The sequence below is a fragment of the Stegostoma tigrinum genome, chromosome 11, assembly GCF_030684315.1.
Source record: "Stegostoma tigrinum isolate sSteTig4 chromosome 11, sSteTig4.hap1, whole genome shotgun sequence".
In the NCBI taxonomy this organism is placed as follows: Eukaryota; Metazoa; Chordata; class Chondrichthyes; order Orectolobiformes; family Stegostomatidae; genus Stegostoma; species Stegostoma tigrinum.
In genome coordinates this window covers 44,359,712-44,380,537 of record NC_081364.1, presented here as the reverse complement: position 1 = coordinate 44,380,537, position 20,826 = coordinate 44,359,712, and the positions used below count along the sequence as shown (strand labels likewise).

The 20,826-nt window shown below is 40.5% G+C and overlaps 1 protein-coding gene across 3 annotated transcripts in view; it reads left to right on the top strand.

Annotated features, from left to right (window-relative positions):
* The window catches only part of LOC125460143 (chemokine-like protein TAFA-1), a 464,230-nt gene that overhangs the window by 158,317 nt on the left and 285,087 nt on the right, over positions 1-20,826 (top strand). The window lies entirely within an intron of this gene.

The following is a 20,826-nucleotide window of genomic DNA, read 5'->3' as shown; positions in this document are numbered from 1 at the left end:
TGGTGGATGGCATGTGGTCCCAGCAATCACACATCTCCCTAACTTTGATATTATCTCAGCAATTTTTCAAAGCTCAATTAAGTTAATTATTTTTCGTGGGTACTTCAAGCAGCACATAATATTTGAATGAGACTACTGTTGGCAGAGCAGCTGAAGAAGCTTTTGAGAATTTTGTAAAATTAAAATCTCTCAGTTTCTATAGTAGTGAGAGAAAATATGATGTGATGATTCTGTATTTTGATCCATAGCAAATCCCAAAATCTCCGATGAACAATTTTAAAATTGGTGCATGAACTGAGAGAACTTGTGCATAAGTTTCCGAAGGTGGTAGATCACGCTAACAAAGCACATATTGAAGCACGTGAAATTTTAGACTTTACAATAGTAGCACAAAGTACAAAAGCTGAGAAGTTTTGCTTAACTTGTATAAAACACCAGTTCATCCCAAGCAGGAATGTTATGTCCAATTCTGACTATTGCATTTACATACACTTGTGTAAACATTGGGTTTTAGATGCAGCTTTTAGGCTATAAATAAGGCATTGGCTTTTACATGAGTAATACTTTGGAAGAGCTGAAATCCATGCTGATTCTTGGCAACTGATTCTTGAAATAACCATGTCTTGTTGGTTGCTGGCCATTGTCCTGTATTCACTCGGAAACTCCTAAACCAAGCTCCTCCAAACACCTCCGCTCGGTTCGTAATAAACAACCGCACCTCCCAGTCACGAACCATTTTAACTCCCCCTCCCATTCTTCAGACGACATGTCCATCATGGGCCTCCTGCAGTGCCACAATGATGCCAACCAAAGGTTGCAGGAACAGCAACTCATATTCCGCTTGGGAACCCTGCAGCCCAATGGTATCAATGTGGACTTCACCAGCTTCAAAATCTCCCCTTCCCTCACCGCATCCTAAAACCAGCCCAGTTTGTCCTCTTCCCCCACTGCATCACACAACCAACCCAGCTCATTCCCCTGCCACTGCATCCCAAAACCAGCCCAGCCTGTCTCTGCCTCCTTAACCTGTTCTTCCTCTCACCCATCCCTTCCTCCCACCTCAAGCTGCACCTCCATTTCCTACCTACTAACCTCATCCCACCTCCTTGACCTGTCCATCTTCCCTGGACTAACCTATCCTTTCCCTACCTCCTCACCTATACTCTCCTCTCCACCTATCTTCTTTTCTCTCCATCTTCGGTCCGCCTCCCCGTCTCTCCCTATTTATTCCAGAACCCTCTCCCCATCCCCCTCTCTGATGAAGGGTCTAGGTCCGAAACGTCAGCTTTTGTGCTCCTGAGATGCTGCTTGGCCTGCTGTGTTCATCCAGCTTCACACATTATTATCTTGGATTCTCCAGCATCTGCAGTTCCCATTATCTCTTATACTAAACCAGGCTATACTGGTTTCTGATTGAGTCTTGAGGCACAGTGGCATGTCCTTGTCACTGGTCCATATGATTCAGGTTCAAATTCTGCAGTAAATGGAGGAGTATTATTACATGGCCATCCAGATTGATTGAAATGCCAATGTGTTTCTGCTGATTTAAATGAGAAATGTGCAACTGTGAAAATGATTCAATGAATTATTTCTCTTCTCAAACCAACCCATGGCAAATAAAGCTTGAAGAATTTTGGGGCCCAAAGGTTGAGTATCAACTCGTAAATGTGATTTATTAAAAGCTAAGGAATTTGGGACCAAAGATGGGGTGTCAACTCTTGCATGACATCATCTTGATTACTTATAGTAAAAATGTGCAGACTTTGGAAAGCATATAGAAGAAATTTACAGGAATAGTTCCTGGTATAAGAAATTGCAGTTTCTTGGATCAGTTGGGACAGCTGAGGATTTGCCCCTTTTAAAGCAGAGAAGGACAAGGTGATATTCGACAGATGTGTTTAAAATAATGGTGGGTTTATGTAGAGTGAAAAAAAATTGTTTTGAATGTCTGATGTATCAATAAACATTGAGAACAGAATTAAACTGACACAAACCAAATTTATGGAACAAATGTTTAGAATGGCAATAGAATGCCTGAAAGAATGGTGGGAACAGTTGACAGAAGACTTCAAAAGAGAATTGCATAATACTTGAAGGAAAACAAATTGCAACTTTATGGAAATCAGAAAAAAGGTTGTGCTTTAAAAGAGATTATGCATATTCTAATGGCTAAATGGCGTCCATGAATGCTGTACTGTCCTGTAGTTTTGTCATCAACTTTTCCACTCCACGTTACTGTTTTAATACAGCTGAACTGCAGGATATACTCGTGATTTCAATTGTACCAAGTTTCAGAGTTTGACTGTCATCAGGGTAGGGTGCAAGATCTACATAGACGACAAAAATTTCAAAGTGTAGATCAAGCCAAATTCCTTTGAGCAATTTTGGATGCCTGCTTACAATCATGTTGATAGAGATTCAAAATCAAGTCATTTGCTGGAAATAAAAGCAAAGTACTGCAGAGGCAGAAGATATGAAATTAAAACTGAAGTTATAGAGAGAAATTCTGTTAATACTTCAAGTCTAATGAAAGGAGTCATAATACACTCAGAACATTGACTCTATTTCTTTTTCCGCATATACTACTGGACTTTCTGAGGAAGGGTCACCCCAACCCACAATGTTAACACTGATTGTTTTCCTCACAGATGCTGCCAGACCTGCTGAGCTTTTCCAGCAACTTCCGTTTTTGTTCCTGGTCCTGGACTTGTTGAGTTTTTCAAGCACTTTCTGTTTATAAGATACTTCCCTGTACTTTCAATCATGGAATTGTGTGAAATTTTAAGCATAAAATTGCCAGGCTGAAAGAATAATTTAACATTGCTGAAAAGCTAATATGTCTCCAAAATTAGATGTTCATGTAGTTTGAAGTAGACCCATTATAATTTGTCAATAGTCCATTAAGGGCCATTGAGTGTCCTAGTTCAGCTATTAAGTTTCCTTTTAATCCTCAAACTTGCAGGAGATCTAATGGTACCTTTACTTGAGGAGTAATGAATTATCCAGAATCTGCCTTTAGAGAGTGTGATAACTGATTAATCAAGCAGATATTGTAGATTAAGAGCAATTTCTATCTTTATAGCAGCATTAATTATACCAGGCTTTTTTTGTGGATACTGGCTGTAAAGTTTGATGAGTCTATCTTTGATAAAATTCTAAGGGACATCCGCAAAATACATTGTGTATGGCTGCTAAAAAGTATTCCAGCAGCAATCAGGCAATCTCTAAACATTTTCCAAAGCTCTTGAGGTATTGCTGTTCCAGCAAAGAAACAAGACATTGCATCAATGATTTTGTTATTACTGTACAAGATTTCTTTGCACTTGAATAATATTGACCAGCATGCTACTGTATTGCATGGCTGACTCCAAGCTGCTCTTGCCTTACCATTAATGAGTCATGTAGCTGCCTAACTGCAGAAAAAGTCCCTTTTCACTGACAAGGAAAACGAACACATATATATTTACGATGCCTGAGACCTACATTCATTGCAATGTTATGCTTGTGCAACTGGGACCTAGATAGTAGAATTCCAAGGCTACAAGCCAAGTACATCTACCACAGATATAGCTCCCACAAGCCAAATGTGCATCAAAAATGTGTTCTAAATTAATTTGTTTACACAATCTATGCTACAGCATATTGTATTCTTCAGCCAACAGCATTTTCTCAAAAGTCAATGTGTTAACAAGGATGCAAGCTTTAATTATGATCTTCTCATTATAACAGAAATGTTAGGGGTTGTGCCTGTGGGACTACAATCACACAAATGGCACTTCAACAGAAAGGAAATTTATCTCTCAATTTGTACTAAGTCTATACAATTGACAGTTGTTTGTTGACATTTCTAGGCAACTAACAGCATTATTATTAAACTCTTAAAGACTTTGAAGTCTATGAATGATCTCAGAAAATTCCTGTCTTGAAATGACTTGAGTCATGTGGGGTAGGCCAATTCTTATAAAACTGAAGGGACCAGCCTTGAAGGATAACCTTGAGTAGCTCCAGGCCGAGAAGGTCCAGCATAACACAGCCCTATCATGGCCTGGCCCACAGCTGACTAGAATTGCTGACTGATAGCAAGGGAAGGGCTGGAAAGGTGAATGCTGTCTTCCTGAGAGAGGAGAGCTAGTTTGTGGCACACAGATGCCACTGCCTTTTCCTAAAATGGCAGCAGAGTAATCTTAGTGATCTGTTCAAAGACAGCAGGATTGCTGTGAGAATTGAAATTCCTTTCACTTAAAGCTTGTGTTGCAATGGAAGTTAAGACATAAACCACCAGATGCTGCATCATGATTGGATTCATAAGGGGAAAGTTAGATTGACCACAGCTAGGAAGGATAGTTTCAGCTCTGTGCAATGCCCTCTACCAAGTTGCCACAGACTAATCTGTGCTCCTTGATATGGCACATAGATTTACTGATAAGCTTCCCAATGCATCAAACATTTATTTTTTGTGTGTACCAAGCAGTGTAATTCTGTAACCTGCACCCTCAAAGTCCTTATCTGGTTCCCCTCAGAGAAATTTGTGTGAATCCTAGCTTACAGCCTACATTTGCCTTGCGCTAGTCCTTTCTTGCAGTCCCTCGTCACTACCACCACTCACCATGGTCCAACTGCAGCCCTCTCATGCTCTCTCTGTCTCTTTCTCTCTTTCTCTCTCTCTATGAGCAAATCCCACTGCTTATTAAACTTCTAAGACACTACCAATGTCTATATCTGAGCTAGTGGGTCCAAGTGACAGGGTATCTTCAAAATTGCTCTTTTCTTGGTGTCCCTATGCTGCTAGCCAGTCTGTAGATCTTGGCTATAAGAAAATTAAAAACTCCAGCCTAAGGCAGTAGTTGATGGGGGAGAAGTGAGAGATTTTACTTTCACTATCGGCAGCTGGTAATTGGGTCATAGATGAGTGGTGGCAGGATGGAGGTCTCAGAGACAGGGGGCAGCAGTGACATCTGGACCATCCCAACCTTTCTAATACCAGGTCCCTTACTAAGTGCACTCAAATGAGGAACTCTTCTCTCTTATCTCCCCATGCCCAGAAACTCCTGCCATTGCTGCCCCCCCCATCTTAACTGTGAGGGTCCCAATCCAATCAACTCTGCCCAGCTCCTGTCTCCTGTCTTTGTCGTTACTTTTACTCAATTATAATGCCATTACATCTGATTCAGAATTCTTCCTCTCAATTTGTTCATCCTCCCTTTGGAGCTTTCATGCCTGTCTTTTATATTTAGCCAATCAAGACTTTAGCCAAGCTTCCCCTCTCTCATAGAGTCATACAACATGGAAAAAAGTCCTTCAGTCCAACTCGTCCATGCCAACCAGGTATCCTAGATGGAACTAGTCCTATTTGTCTGCTTTTGGCCCATATCTGCCTAAACTGTTCATATTCATTCACTTGCCCACATTTATTTTGAACATTACAATTGTCCCAGCTTCGCCCACTTCCTCTGACAGCTCATTCAATACACTCATCACCCTTTGTGTGAAAAAGTTACCCCTCAGGTCCATTTTAAATCTTTCTCCTCTCACCTTAAAATATGTACACTAAGGAAAAGATCTTGGCTATATATCTTATCTATGCCCGTCATGATTTTATAAACTTCTATAAAGTAACTGCTCAACTTTCAATGCAATGAAGGAAAAAAAGCCCCTTCCTATTCAGCCTGTCCCTCTAGCTTAAATCCTCCAATTCCAGCAACATCCTTGTAAATCTTTTCTGTACCGTTTCAAGCTCAGCATCTGGCCTAATTTGCAGGTCACAATTCTTGAAATGTTTTGTCTTTTATTTGTAAACAAACTGTCAGATATTTCCTTGTTCCGCCTGTCAATATTCATTTAAGTTTCAAGCCATTCATAGCAGTTATCCAGTCAAGACGATTTTATCAGGCCACCAAAACTATACTAAAGTTTGACACACTAATTAACATTGCATTCCAACAAGTGTGATGACTTAACTAGCTTGGAAGTATTGTTGTCTGTTGTGTTTTGCTGTCTTTTATGACAGAGGGCCTTGAAGGTGTTGTTTCCTGTCACAGCCCGGTGGGTCTTGTTTATCTGTGAAAAAGCAGCCTACAGCTTCTAGCAGGTTACTTTATTTTAAAATGTCTCCTTTGAACTTGCAAATCATGTGATACAGTTTGTCAAGATTTTGTACAATTGTTGACATTGAACATGACTTACATGTCATCTCAACCATTCATACCCCAAGGTTGGATAGACCCTCCAAGACTCAACATTTGTCCCAAAGTTAGAATTACACTTTCTTGCCAATTCCAGTTTCAATGGCTTCAACACTGTCACTGGCCAAGCTCTCAGCACTGGCTATCCCAATCATGGTAAATATCTGCTTGTTCAAACAACATGAAGGCAGTTCTGGCTACCTTTGATGAGCTGATGTTGCCTTTGGTTGTGCATATTTATGCTGGTGAGGGATGAATGTCAGTGAGTGCCCACTAATCTGATTGTGTAATGCCACTATCATTGCATAAATAACTGTTAGCCTGCGCAAGCTGGGAGTGGCAGAATTATAGAATCCCTATAGTGTGGAAGCCGGCCATTCGGCCCATTGAGTCCACACTCTGAAGACCATCCCACCCAAACCATCACCCTCACCCTATCTCTGTAACCCTGCATCTTCCATGGTTAATCCACCCAGTCTGCACATCCCTGCACACTATGGGCAACTTAGCATAGCCAATTGACCTAGCCTGCACATCTTCCGGCTTTGAGAGGAAACTAGAGCACCCAAACAAGACTCATGCAGATGCAAAGAGAATGTGCAAGCTCCACACAGACAGTCACCAGAGCCTGGAATCAAACCTGGGTCGCCATCATTGTGAGGCAGCAGTGCTAACTACTGAGCCACCGTGCTGCCCAACTCTGAAGTTTACAGCAGTGCTAGATGTGTCAGGGTGAATAGAAGCACATTAATGTTGAGTATGAAGCATAATTGAACAAATTTGTAGTCACGATGTGGAGGTGCTGATGTTGGAATGGTATGGACAAAGTAGGAAGTCACAAGACACCAGGTTATAATCCAACAGGTTAATTTGAAATCACAAGCTTTCAGAGAGTATAGATAGTAGGATCTGCCGAAGCTGGAGAATCTGAGATAACAAGATGTAGAGCTGGATGAACACAGCAGGCCAAGCAGCATCAGAGGAGCAGGAAGGCTGATGTTTTGGGTCTGGACCCTTCTTCAGAAATGGTCCCCCTGGTGTCCTTTGACCATGAACAAATTAGTAATAGTTGAGACGTGGACTTGATGTGAATTGAGCATTGTCTCTGGTTTGAAGATGCTTTTTCAGACCTTGACCATACATGATGTTATTAAACATTTTGCAGCACTGCACCCAAGTCTTCAAGCCTTGATTCCTCGCTGTAGCTTCTGAAGTTACCTGCTGTTACCGCTTTTGGCCTGCAGGATGGAGGGACTCCTTACCCTGTTCAGGATACAGGATATTGCTCTTCCTTTTCACTTCTGCCACAAAGACCTCTGTTAAACACCCAAAGAACCTGGAATCCACCCTTCCTTATTGTGTTTTCTCTCACTCTTTCCCATGTCCCTTCAACCAAGAGTCTGATCACCTACTTAATTGAGACATATAAAATAATCAGAGGGTTAGATAGGGTGGATATCTAAGCCACAGTCCTCTTCAAGATGTACTGACTATCTTTAATTAATGTTCACCATTCACTACATTGGCCTCCTGCTGATGCATCCAGCCAGTGAACAGTATTATCACTCCTGTCTGGATTCAGAGGTTGCTCAAACAAGCAAGCAACACAAGTTATGTGCCTTCTACATTATATTCAATGAGGAGAGGGGTATAGTTGTTCATTGTGATCCCTGCACTCCTTTGAGGGCTATCCAACTCAACAAGCCCATGTTCCAAGGTCAGATTTTGCTATTTCCAGGAATATGCTGACAGGAATATGGCAGGTTTGGTCTATCAGAGTGTAAGCGAACATATGACACTGAGCAAAGAGTGCATAGGAAGCTGCATGATTGGAACCAATGTCACCAGTACCAGCCTGAAACGGACACTTAGCATGAAACCAACAGTTAATTACATGCTTCGCAGCTATCATCAGTGATTTTGGTAACAGTTCTGACTGTAGAATGTGGCATAATTTGGTGATAGCATCTTTTTTAGGCCCTACACAAGTTTCACCTGCACCAGAGTGTGCAAGTAACATCTTTGAACAGGTTCATCCCAAATACCATCACAGGCACCCCTCCTTGAATTGGAATGTATGGGAGCAGAAAAACTGATTCCTGCCTGTGTATTCTAATAGTGTTTGTAAGTATTAGCTGCTTTGGATGCTCACAGAACATCAGTCCTGTGTCATGTCTCCTCTCTCCTTTCAAAAAGCAAAAGAACGGAGGAATTCCCATTGGATACCCAATACTGATGGGAGAGGGAAGTAATGTTAGTCCTAAACAAGGATCACAAAAAGAGCAGTTAACAATAATGAATCAAAAATAAAACCCTCCAAAATTATGTCAGAAATAAAGTTTACAAATTACACCATGAATACTGATCCTGAATTCTTTAATTTCCTCTAACTTCCTGACTTCTCCATAACACCAAATGTCTCTGGTTGATTATTTCATGTGGCCAAAAAAAGGGAGAGCTGAAATGAGACATAGAACATAGAATGTTACAGCACAGTACAGGCCCTTCGGCCCTCGATGTTGTGCCGACCTGTCATACCGATCTCAAGCCCATCTAATCTACACTATTCCATGTACGTCCATATGCTTGTCCAATGATGACTTAAATGTACTTAAAGTTGGCAAATCTACTACCGTTGCAGGCAAAGCGTTCCATTCCCTTACTACTCTCTGAGTAAAGAAACTACCTCTGATATCTGTCCTATATCTTTCACCCCTCAATTTAAAGCTATGCCCCCTCATGCTCGCCGTCACCATCCTAGGAAAAAGGCTCTCCCTATCCACCCTATCTAACCCTCTGATTATTTTATATGTCTCAATTAAGTCACTTCTCAACCTTCTTCTCTCTAACAAAAACAGCCTCAAGCCCCTCAGCCTTTCCTCGTAAGGCCTTCCCTCCATACCAGGAAACATCCTAGTAAATCTCCTCTGCACCCTTTCCAAAGCTTCCACATCCTTCTTATAATGCGGTGACCGGAACTGTACGCAATACTCCAAGTGAGGCCGCACCAGAGTTTTGTACAGCTGCAGCATAACCTCTTGGTTCCGGAACTCGATCCCTCTATTAATAAAAGCTAAAACACTGTATGCCTTCTTAGAAACATTGGAGCAAAATGTGCTTGATGTCATGATTTGCTTTCATCTCAGTTGCACAAAACTATTCAGATAAAGAATTGGCTCTGCTAGGAGGCAACAGAGATGACAATAGATAAAGGGAACTGTATGCAAAAGTGGGTAGAGATTTTGTGTTTGTATCCCATTCCCTGATGGGAGGTATTCATTTTAAACTCAACTAACCAATCCCAACATAAAATGGTCCCTGGTCAAAAATAACTTCAAGCTCATTTGATAGCCTGAGTAAAATGATGACAATTTTGCTACTATCATGTGGTTCTGAGTAAGCTCATGCCAATCATCCTGCTATTGTGTGGTTCTGAGACACAGACAATGATAAGATCATTTTGTTGATGTTCAATGCATTTTTCACCTAATATATGTACTCCCCTATAAATGACTTAAAGCACAAGCAGGCCAAAGCCCATAGGAATTCACTTATCACTGTTATTCATTACTCTAAAGTGATTCAATATAAATTCATTTGTCTGAACTATGTTGCGTAACAGAGAAGTGGGCAGGAACAGTGTGGCAAATGACAGAATTTCTTTTTGGATAAGATGTTGTTTGCTGAAAGATTTTGTAAAAGGATATTTTTTATTTGCTAAATAGATTTTCTTTACTCCACAACTCCTTCATGTGTAAGTAAACATTCTGATATCATGGTTATTCTAGTCTCTTTGAAATGCCTTTGTTAAATCCTGCAAGAAATATGCAAGGACTTGAGTGCAATTCACCAATTTATCATCTAAGGAACAACAGAAAGTTATAAATTTAATTACCTTTGTCGACTGAAGACCATTTTGAACCTGCACAAATATTAGCTCGGTGCACTCGATTGCACATTTACCCTGAATTTTTATCCTGCAAAACAATAACCTCAGTTGACACTCCAATACAGTGAATGCTGCTCTTAACAGAGTTTCTGTCCTTCAGAACAGACATTAAATTGAGGTCATACCTGCCTCTGGATGTTACAAATCATTCAGCAGTATTCAAGGAAGAGAGGTGAGACTCTTTGTTAACACTGACATTTGTAAAACACGGCTGGCTCACAATGGTTGCGTGTGTGTCTTCATAATACCTGCTGGATTCCAAGAAAAGATAATTAATTATACAAAGGGCAGCAACATATTTTGACAATGTGATAATGCAATTGCAATACTCTAAGTAATCATTTGTATCATGGTTGAGACCAGACGAGTCACAACTGACTCTGTGTGATGGTTCTTTTGTTCATGAGAGATTAATCTCAAACATGAGAAGTTTTTTTTTCAAATTCAAGCAATTTACATAGTTCCATTGTATTTAAAGCTGGCTAAAATATTGAGATTATGCAGGTTGAAGTCCAATTATGTCATATTACTTTGTTGGTTCCAAAAACTGTCTCGCAAAAGGCAAGAGTGAAATATCTTTCTGTATGAGATCTAATTAAGTACTGTCTCAGCATAGACTAAAACTGAACTGGACTAGCCATATAAATACAATGGCTGCAAAAGCAGATCAGGGGCTGCAAAGCCCCAACCTCAAAGCCCTGTGCAACATCAACAAGGCTCAAGTCAGTAATGTGATCATTTGCCTGCTTAAGCATACCTCCAACAACCCTCAAGAGCTTGGCACAATCCAGGACAAAGCAGCCCACTTGAATTGGCATCCAATCCAGAAACATTAACTTTTTCACTACCAATACATAGCAACAAGATGTACCATCTACAAGAAGCTCTGCAGAAATTCGCTATAAAGATCTGTAGCTATCATCTTCCGACCCCTCAGCCACTACCATATTGAACAAGGGTAGCAGATACTTAGGAACACCAATACAGCAAGTACCACTCTAAGCCACAGGCCATCCTTACTTGGAAATATATCACCATTCCTTCAGTGTTGCTGCGTCAGATGCATGGAACTCTGTCCTTAACAACATTGTGAGTGTACGTAAACAAAATGGGCTGTAGTGGCTCAAGAAGGTACAAGCCGTTATTTTCTGAAGAGCATTTGGGGATGAGTAATAAACGACTTAGATTTAGATGTACTTAATATTGTCAATTATACCTAGCTAGAGTTAAAAATGGGTAATGTTGCCACATTCTGATGCCATCATGTGTTACAGAATAAATAGTATAAATGGTAAAATACTGAAAAAAAGTGTTAAATTGATGTTACTAAAACTGTAACATCTTCAAAAGTTCATCTTTCCCTCTCCATGGACTTCACACTCTCTGCTCCTCCAACGGCCACTGTCCAACATCATCCCCAGGGTCCTGGCAATGTGCTCCTTTTCTACTGCCACTGGCACTATAGCTTCCACATCTGCTGCCTCCAAACTGGAGATGGCCACACTGCATTGGCCTTACACCCATTGGCTCAGCCAGCAAAACCCACACCCCTGAATGAATAAAAATATCCTTAGCCATTATTTTTGTTGCCATTCTGTGAAGTGGTCTTTTAGATCACAACTGTTCCACATTATCAAATAATCACGAGACGAAAAACTGTGCCATATGTAGTAAAAAGGATGCTGCCACTATAACTCTTTCCTTTGTATCTAAGGCGTACAGTGGTAGAATGTTAACCACAATACAGTATTAACAAGAAGAGGCTCTTTTCATAACAAAATATAGACTATTGCATGATTGCAATTTAGTGAAGGTTACATTAGTTTATTAGATATTGCTACCTAGTCTATGAGGAGATATGTCTGCAACCCGCAAGATTCCAAGGTGTTCTGCCTTATCCTCACCCAATTTTGTATGACAACATCAAATTGGGTAGAAAATAATGCCATCTCCAAAATTAACCCTTTCAGAACCATTACGCTATACAACATCTTTTAATTACATTTACCACTATCCAATCACCCCCAGTCTCTGGCTTCACAAATCAAAACGAACTGGAGGTTTCATAATTCTTCCACAACATGTTGTCTTCAGCATTGGAGGTTTGGTGGGTCTTTCACATGAAGATTGTTAACCTTGATTCCAATCTTGACCTTGTGTGGTTTCTAAACTCTGTATACACTTGGGAATCATCTATCTCTTGGATAAATTTTGCAGAAGACAATGTTCTTGTTAATCCAGGTGTTTGATCCATGATCTCAGTTGGAAGACCTTTAATCTTCTGAATGTCTTTCATGGAGGAGCTCTTCCCTGCTGATAGGCAGTTATCACATAAGATTTAAGGGGCATTTTAATCTCATGAATATCAATCATGGAAGATGGCTGTTCGGTGGAAATGATTACGTTCTCCTTTGCAGTATCCTAGATTTCAGACCAGGAAATCTCTTCTTTTCAACCATGTTCTGAATGTGTGGACATTGATCTTGCTTTCATGGAATTGTGTGCAACTGCTCATCATTTTGTGAACATAATTTTTATTCCCACTCTGCTAATGGATCTAACTTGCAGGATGTAACAGTTGCCTTGAACTTGATCCCCACTCTGAGGTTGTTGGACTGGTGCACCAAATATTTTCTTGCTTTCAGTCATGTGGCTGGAGGATTTCTGCTTACACGGCATTATCTCTATCACTCACACTGATAATTATGTTTTGGAAGACAAGTTATTGAAATTTTTCTCTTTGATTTATCATCTTATATCAAATTCAAATCTGCAGTAATAATTTGCTGTGCAGAAGACTTCAGTTGAAGGATTTCTTTCCTGAGTTGTATTGCTCATTCTTCTTTGAGTATTGACGTCTGCTTGCTTTTTTTTACCCTTGATCTGATTTCACTTCTTAAGACAGTAAGGCTGTTAATTACTCTCTTAATTCTCTGTAAATTCTTCTTTGTAGGTAAAGATGAAAAGTGGTATTAAAGAGTTCAATTCTGAATACTATTTTAAATTAAGAGTATGAACCGAGGCAACAAGGTCAACATGAATAAAAATTTACACTAGGACTTGCCTTCATTGGTCAGGACATCGAGTATAGGAGTTGGGAGGCCATGTTGTGGCTGTACAGGACATTGTCTATGCCACTTTTAGAATACTGTGTACAGTTCTGGTTGCCATTCTAGAGGAAGGATGTTGTTAAACTCGAGAGGGTGCAGAAAACATTTACAAGGATATTGCCAGGCCGGGAAGATTTGATTTATAGTGAGGGGCTGAATAGATTAGATTAGATTAGATTAGATTAGATTCCCTACAGTGTGGAAACAGGTCCTTTGGCCCAACAAGTCCACACCGCCCCTTGGAGCATTCCACCCAGACCCATCCTCCTAGGGGGCTTTTTCCCCTGGAGCATCAGAGACTGAGAGATGACCTTACAGAGGTTTATTAAATCATAATGGACCTGGATTGAATGGATAGCCGAGGACCATTTTCAGTATTGAAGGTGACAGGCAAAAAATTTAAAAGGGACCTAAGGAATAACTTCTTTCACGCAGAGGATGGTGCGTGAATGGAATGAGCTGCCTGAGAAAGCCATGGAGGTGGGTACAATTACAACATTTAAAAAAACGTCTGGATGTGTAGATGCATAGGAAGGGCTGAGAGGAAAATGGGCCAAATGCTGGCAAATCGGACTAGGTTAGATTGGGATGTGTGTTCGGCATGGATGGAAGGGTCTGTCCCTGTGCTGTATGACCCTATGACTTTATAACTCTAAAACTGTTACCAGGAGATTTTGAATACATGGAATGAACTTTGGACAGAAATGAAAGGTGCAGCTACAAATCTTAGAAGATGTTTAAGAAACAATTGAATTATTATGGTAGAAGGGAGCAGAATATTCCTAAGGTTTCATGGATGTCTTATGTATAAAACCCACTTTAAATGAAAAATATATCCATTATTTGAGCAATTATTCCAGTTTAATTCAAACAATGCATTTATAGAAAAAGAACGAAAGCATAAGATTTAATTCATTCTAGCTTTCCTATTGTCACAAGTATGGCATTGTGCCTTCAAGCCACCTATTCATTTGCAGCTATTTCCAAGATAGAGCTGAGTCAAGCAGAAGCTTGTAATAATTGTCCTTTACTGTCTGATAGGATTAGCCGGCCTTGTACTGAGCCATTGAAGTGTTGCATTCTTTTCAGGATAATGGATAATTCTCACACATATAAGTATAATTGAATGTCCCCATACAAAGGCATGTTTAGTGTTAAGGGGCAGGTGTAATCAGGCAGGAAGGTGCCATAGTTGGCATCCTGTCATCTACCATCCTGTGCCTAATTTATTCCAGGGTGGGAAGACTTGAAGCTTCAGTGAAGCTGTTTATTTAGTGGCGACTTGAGGGCCTTATTCTGCTAGAGCTAATATTTAACCAGCAATGGACAGGGACCATGCCATGCTACGACAGCCAACTGACTGTCAATACTTACTGATGGGCTTGCATCCCAGAAAGTGGTGTCCCAATTTGGGAACTCTGTAGTGTACCGCCTGCTTTTGGAAGTGGGCCGTCTGCCCTTCGACTGTGGGAAAGCCCCCAATAACTGCTGCGAACCTCCACACTGGCAAGGTCAATGCCTGACTGTGATCACTCTCAATCAGGCCTCTTGAAATCGCCACAATGAAATGACCACTGGTGGATGGTCTTCCCTCCATCAACTGTTGAATTCCACCAAATTTGGTGAGCTGTCTGAACCTTACAGAGTGCCTCAGTCAACTAAAAGTTCAAAGAGTTTATTTATACATTTATTGTGGAGCATTTAGTATTGAATTTACTAATGAATTTTAATTAGTACTTCAAATAGCAAGGAAATACTCTGATCTAACATTTCTAGAAGGTTGAATAGTGAAATAGTCTTGATATTCCAGCAATGCAGTGCTCTGTTTGGAGCTCGTGCAACTTATGAACAATGCAGATTTTCCAAATGATACTTGCCAGTCAGAACACCTTTTTGCAAGTAATGAAGTAACTTGAAGGTAAGTAAGGTTGAATGACAAGTAAGGTTACAATCTACATTTGTTTGCCATTTTACACCCACGTAGGAGAAGCCTTGAAAGTCAGATAAATATTTGGGGCTTGTAACTTTGAGTTTACTCAAAAAACAAATCATCCATCTATCTGGTACATCTATGTGACAACCTAAAGATCAAATATAAAGGAACTCTACTGTAATAGATTTTAAATTAATGTCTTCATGTTGTGCAGCTTTCCTCCAATAACGTCTATAATCAGCTGGTAGCAGACGTTGCATATTTTAATTGCATGCATGAAGATTTGCATTGCAATATTGAGGGAAGCAATGGTTTATTAATATATTAGCTGTCAAAAGTGTGGGCTTTTAATTGCACTCTTAGTTATAATGTATGCCATTAGATCCTCCGTTAGATATGCTAATTATAATGTATAGTAAAGGGTTGTCACTTCAAACAGAATTCAAAAAATGAACTAAAAGTAGAAAAATCTGGGATTGTTCAGCCGGTTAGTGTGCCGCTCTGAACATAATACAGAGTTATCTGTTCAGATCAATGATCTTAACACTCACCCTAGCCATTTTCCACTTCATCTGGATGTCTAAGATGGACATGTCTCAGGACCTAATGCTGTCTCATCCTGATGGCCACCTTTATGTGTGCGGAGACCCTCGGAATGCAAAAACCAAGCATCACTACATTATGAGGGTCTACCTGACCCTGGTATTGCAAACGATGGATCTGCCCTTGGCACTGTGGAACATTCCAGGTAATTGGTCTGTTCCATATCACCTGTCCCTTTTGGAAACAGTAGCAAAGAAAAACACCATTGACGACAAATCCATCATAAAGTCGCCAGCACATAGCGTGCTCAAGACCCTGCGAGCAAGGGAGAAGGTGAATCCTGTCAGATGGTTCCCTGAGCAGGCTGTCAGTCATTTGGCAGAATGCCTCCTCAGCAGAACTTTCCAACAAGCACCAAGATATCACTAGGGAGGTAGCAGGAAGGGCTCTACCTGTGAGATCCTTCATGCGTGCCGGGTTTCTATGTGCCACAGCACTCGAAGGAGCTGTAGGTGGGTAGAGAATGACACACATCTCCTTTTGGAATGTGCCTTTGCAAAGGAGGTCTGGAGAGAGATGCAGTGGCTTTTGTTGAGGCTTGTCCCAAGCAGCTCCATGAGGCAGGACTCTGTGATATACAGTCTGTTCCCCAGGATGCATGCTGAGACAAACATCAACTACACCTAAAGGACCATCAACTCAGTGAAAGATGCTCTTTGGTCTGCCCAAAACTTGTTGGTCTTCCAATGCAAGGAGTTGACCTCGATCCACTGTTACAGACTTGTACATTTCAAGGTTCAGGACTACGTTTTGACAATGCATTAAAGCTTGAGGCTGCTTAGGCACAGTGAGGAAAAGCCACCATCTAAGATCTTTCTGCCAGGATACAGTAGGAACCTGTTTAGTTGTCTCACTATCTCAAAATGAACATAAATAGTTTCCTACAGAAGTACAAAGTGCCTTTTGATTTGCAATTGTAGAAAAGGTCCAAGAAATGTCAAAACTTCATTGTTTCCTTTGTAATAAAATGTGAGGCTGGATGAACACAGCAGGCCAAGCAGCATCTCAGGAGCACAAAAACTGACGTTTCGGGCCTAGACCCTTCATCAGAGAGGGGGATGGGGAGAGGGATCTGGAATAAATAGGGAGAGAGGGGGAGGCGGACCGAAGATGGAGAGTAGTTGCAATGGGAGAGAGATTCCCTGAGGTTGGTCCGGAGGGAGGAGGGTAACTTCTTCAGGTTAGGCATCCCTGGAAGAGGCTTCGCAGTGAGGTTAAAATAGTATCAGAGATAATGGGAACTGCAGATGCTGGAGAATTCCAAGATAATAAAATGTGAGGCTGGATGAACACAGCAGGCCAAGCAGCATCTCAGGAGCACAAAAGCTGACGTTTCGGGCCTAGACCTTTCATCAGAGAGGGGGATGGGGAGAGGGATCTGGAATAAATAGGGAGACAGGGGGAGGCGGACCGAAGATGGAGAGTAGTTGCAATGGGAGAGAGATTCCCTGAGGTTGGTCCGGAGGGAGGAGGGTAACTTCTTCAGGTTAGGCATCCCTGGAAGAGGCTTCGCAGTGAGGTTAAAATAGTATCAGAGATAATGGGAACTGCAGATGCTGGAGAATTCCAAGATAATAAAATGTGAGGCTGGATGAACACAGCAGGCCAAGCAGCATCTCAGGAGCACAAAAGCTGACGTTTCGGGCCTAGACCCTTCATCAGAGAGGGGGATGGGGAGAGGGAACTGGAATAAATAGGGAGAGAGGGGGAGGCGGACCAAAGATGGAGAGTAGTTGCAATGGGAGAGAGATTCCCTGAGGTTGGTCCGGAGGGAGGAGGGTAACTACTTCAGGTTAGGCATCCCTGGAAGAGGCTTCGCAGTGAGGTTAAAATAGTATCAGAGATAATGGGAACTGCAGATGCTGGAGAATTCCAAGATAATAAAATGTGAGGCTGGATGAACACAGCAGGCCAAGCAGCATCTCAGGAGCACAAAAGCTGACGTTTCGGGCCTAGACCCTTCATCAGAGAGGGGGATGGGGAGAGGGAACTGGAATAAATAGGGAGAGAGGGGGAGGCGGACCGAAGATGGAGAGTAGTTGCAATAGGAGAGAGATTCCCTGAGGTTGGTCCGGAGGGAGGAGGGTAACTTCTTCAGGTTAGGCATCCCTGGAAGAGGCTTCGCAGTGAGGTTAAAATAGTATCAGAGATAATGGGAACTGCTCCTGAGATGCTGCTTGGCCTGCTGTGTTCATCCAGCCTCACATTTTATTATCTTGGAATTCTCCAGCATCTGCAGTTCCCATTATCTCTCATTGTTTCCTTTGTTTTTTTTCTGCTGATTTGGAACATTGTATGTATATAGACATGATTTCTAGGGATAAAATATACCTTCAAAATAAAACAAAATGGTCTTTAATCAAGGGATGACCTCAGCTATTTTCTAGTGCTGTTAGAATTTAAAATCTAATATATGCACCCTGTGTATTTGCTCAGTTAGATAACGCTTAACTTGATATCAATGGAAGTAACATTTGGGAGAGATGTAAATCAGACTTGTGATTCAACTCGCCCATTTTGGGTTACTTGTCAAAATGACCCTTAATTCTCATCAGTCTGTATGTTGTTGGACGCAGTGTTACGATCTTGGGTACCATATTAAATTTAGAATTTTTAGGTCTAATTTCCTCATGTCACTGTTTTTGGTCCACATGGAAAGGACAGAGTAAAAAATAATGTGAGTAGCAAATCTGGGACTGGAAAGCTAGAAGCATTGTGCTGTCACTGAATGGTAAAACTAAAATTAGCCAAATTTGATTAAGTTCATATTACAAATTAAAAATCATGCTTGTCTTATCAAAGAAGCTCCAGAAGGCTTAATCATCAGACTGCTCCATTCTATTCTGTTTGAATTAAATAGTTGGTGCAGGACAAAAAACTGTCGAACAGAAGTGTATGACTACTTCTCTAGAAATGTCATCAGTATTCACTGTTCTTATTGACACATGCCAATGGTACATCAAGGCCCATTGTACATCAGCCTACCAAGGGGAAAGATGCCAGGAGAGAAAAAAAAAGTAGTGGTTATGTTTTAAATGCTTGTAATTGGTATGATGAAGGGAAAACTAAGGAAATAAATTTTAAAACAAAGAATGATAAGCTGATCAAAATTCCCTAAATTTTATTTCTAAATCGAGATGCTGGAAGTTTTATTTGGTCTCTAAAGGCCAATGTTTTACGATGAGTGTTTAATAAGCAGCAGAGAAAGAACAGTCCATGACCACATTTTTGCAAATAACTTCATTGGTAAATGCAAGTTCAAATTTTCTGGATGTGAATATGTAATCTAACATACATTTTTCCTTTCCGAGCTACCATATTCAACACTTTTTTAGACTCTTGTTTTAAATGTATTTACAATTGTGCCTGTGTCTCAAAATGAAACAAGTTCCTTTCCCCCATGAATTAATAATGACGTCAAATTGCAAGAAGCCAAGCCAAATCAAATTGACTTGCCCTCTGACATAGTAATTAGCTGTGTTGCACTGAAGTCATCAGACTGTAAATCTGTTTAAATCTGCTTTAATTGTTGTATCTAGACCACCCAAAGAAAACAGCATTTGATTTTCCTCTCATTAATGAAATAAAATTATTATTATGAAATTAAAAGTATGACTATCCCATTGCAATAGAACTGCGTCAGCTTTGCGGTACAGAGTATTGAACTTGTTTCTGTGCACCAGGGAATATCATTTATAGTTCAATTTGATTAACCACAATATATAAAAAGAAACCAAGTATTGCATATCTTTTCTGACAAGCAGCTCAAGGCCAGTAATTTTAGTATGTTTGTGTCAACATACAGATTAACAGTTATGCAAAATTCTAAATTGATTTATTTTAAGAAAAATGTTAGTATTACATCAGTATAATGTGTAAATAGTTTTCTGCAGAATGGATCTTTGTATAGAACCAGGAATAAAGAGAATACGTGATATAAAAACGTTTGAACAGAATTCATTTGCCACGTTCCTCTATTGCTACTATGTATTTGATTAGAATATATTTTACTGCTAACACAGATATGTAAAGGGTCAATGTTTTCTGTTTATAACAGGTGTGTGAGTTCAGATTGTCTACAGCTTTGTGAGAAGATGTTCATAATCTAATTTAATACTGTCTTGGTTCACGTGGTGTGATACTTTTCTGAGTCCTAAATTTTCAATACCCACTTCTGTACTCGAGACTAGGTTAATATAGTAATGGGCACTTCATTTCATAATGTAAAAGCAGCCCTATTGGGCTGTTCCTTGTGTCATTGTCATATGAGGCTGCTCACCTTTTTCCTCTGCTTTCTGTCCTGTGTTAAATATTTAATTCCAAGTAGAATGTAGCATTGCATCCATCAAATATAGTTGCTTCTGTAAAGGAAGGATTTTCTCCATGGACATGCTATTAGCTCGAGTTCTGAATTGGCACCAGCAGGACTAGTAGGCACTGCCTTTGGACTTGTCCAATCTTTTGATCTTTCTGTTCTGGGTTGTACTCGAAGAACTTATGTTCCTATGCATCTGGCTCGCAGTGCATTAGCAGCAGTTAAGCTTTTCCACCAAATCAAGGTGCGTGAGGGAAAGCATCTACTAGTTTTTGGCAGATATAAGATGTCCCATTGCACCGTTTGAGAAACAGCAGGGCATTCTGGTGGAGAGTTGCTTACGTTTCTCCTTCAAAAACACCAACAATATAGGAAATCCAAGACCTTTTTGGGAAGCTAGGCGTCTCTGAAACACTATCCAATAAGCATTTCCTGTTTCCTATATGGAGTAGCTATTCTGAAATTAAAAATGGCCATTAAAATAGACGAAAATGCAGACAGGACTGGTGCTGTTAGCTGGCTGTGGCAGTTTTCAAGATACATCTTCACATTTGGGGAGGTGACATCAGTGCCACTGCATACTCAGCTTTATTTAATGCTAATTTGTTTTTAAAAACACCTCCTTTACTGTTTCAGCCACTTTCTCACATAGTAACTCTTCCCAACTCCTTACACCGGCTCTGTCAGGGATGAGGGCATGAGAAACCACCTTAGTGAATCCCTCACACTATCTG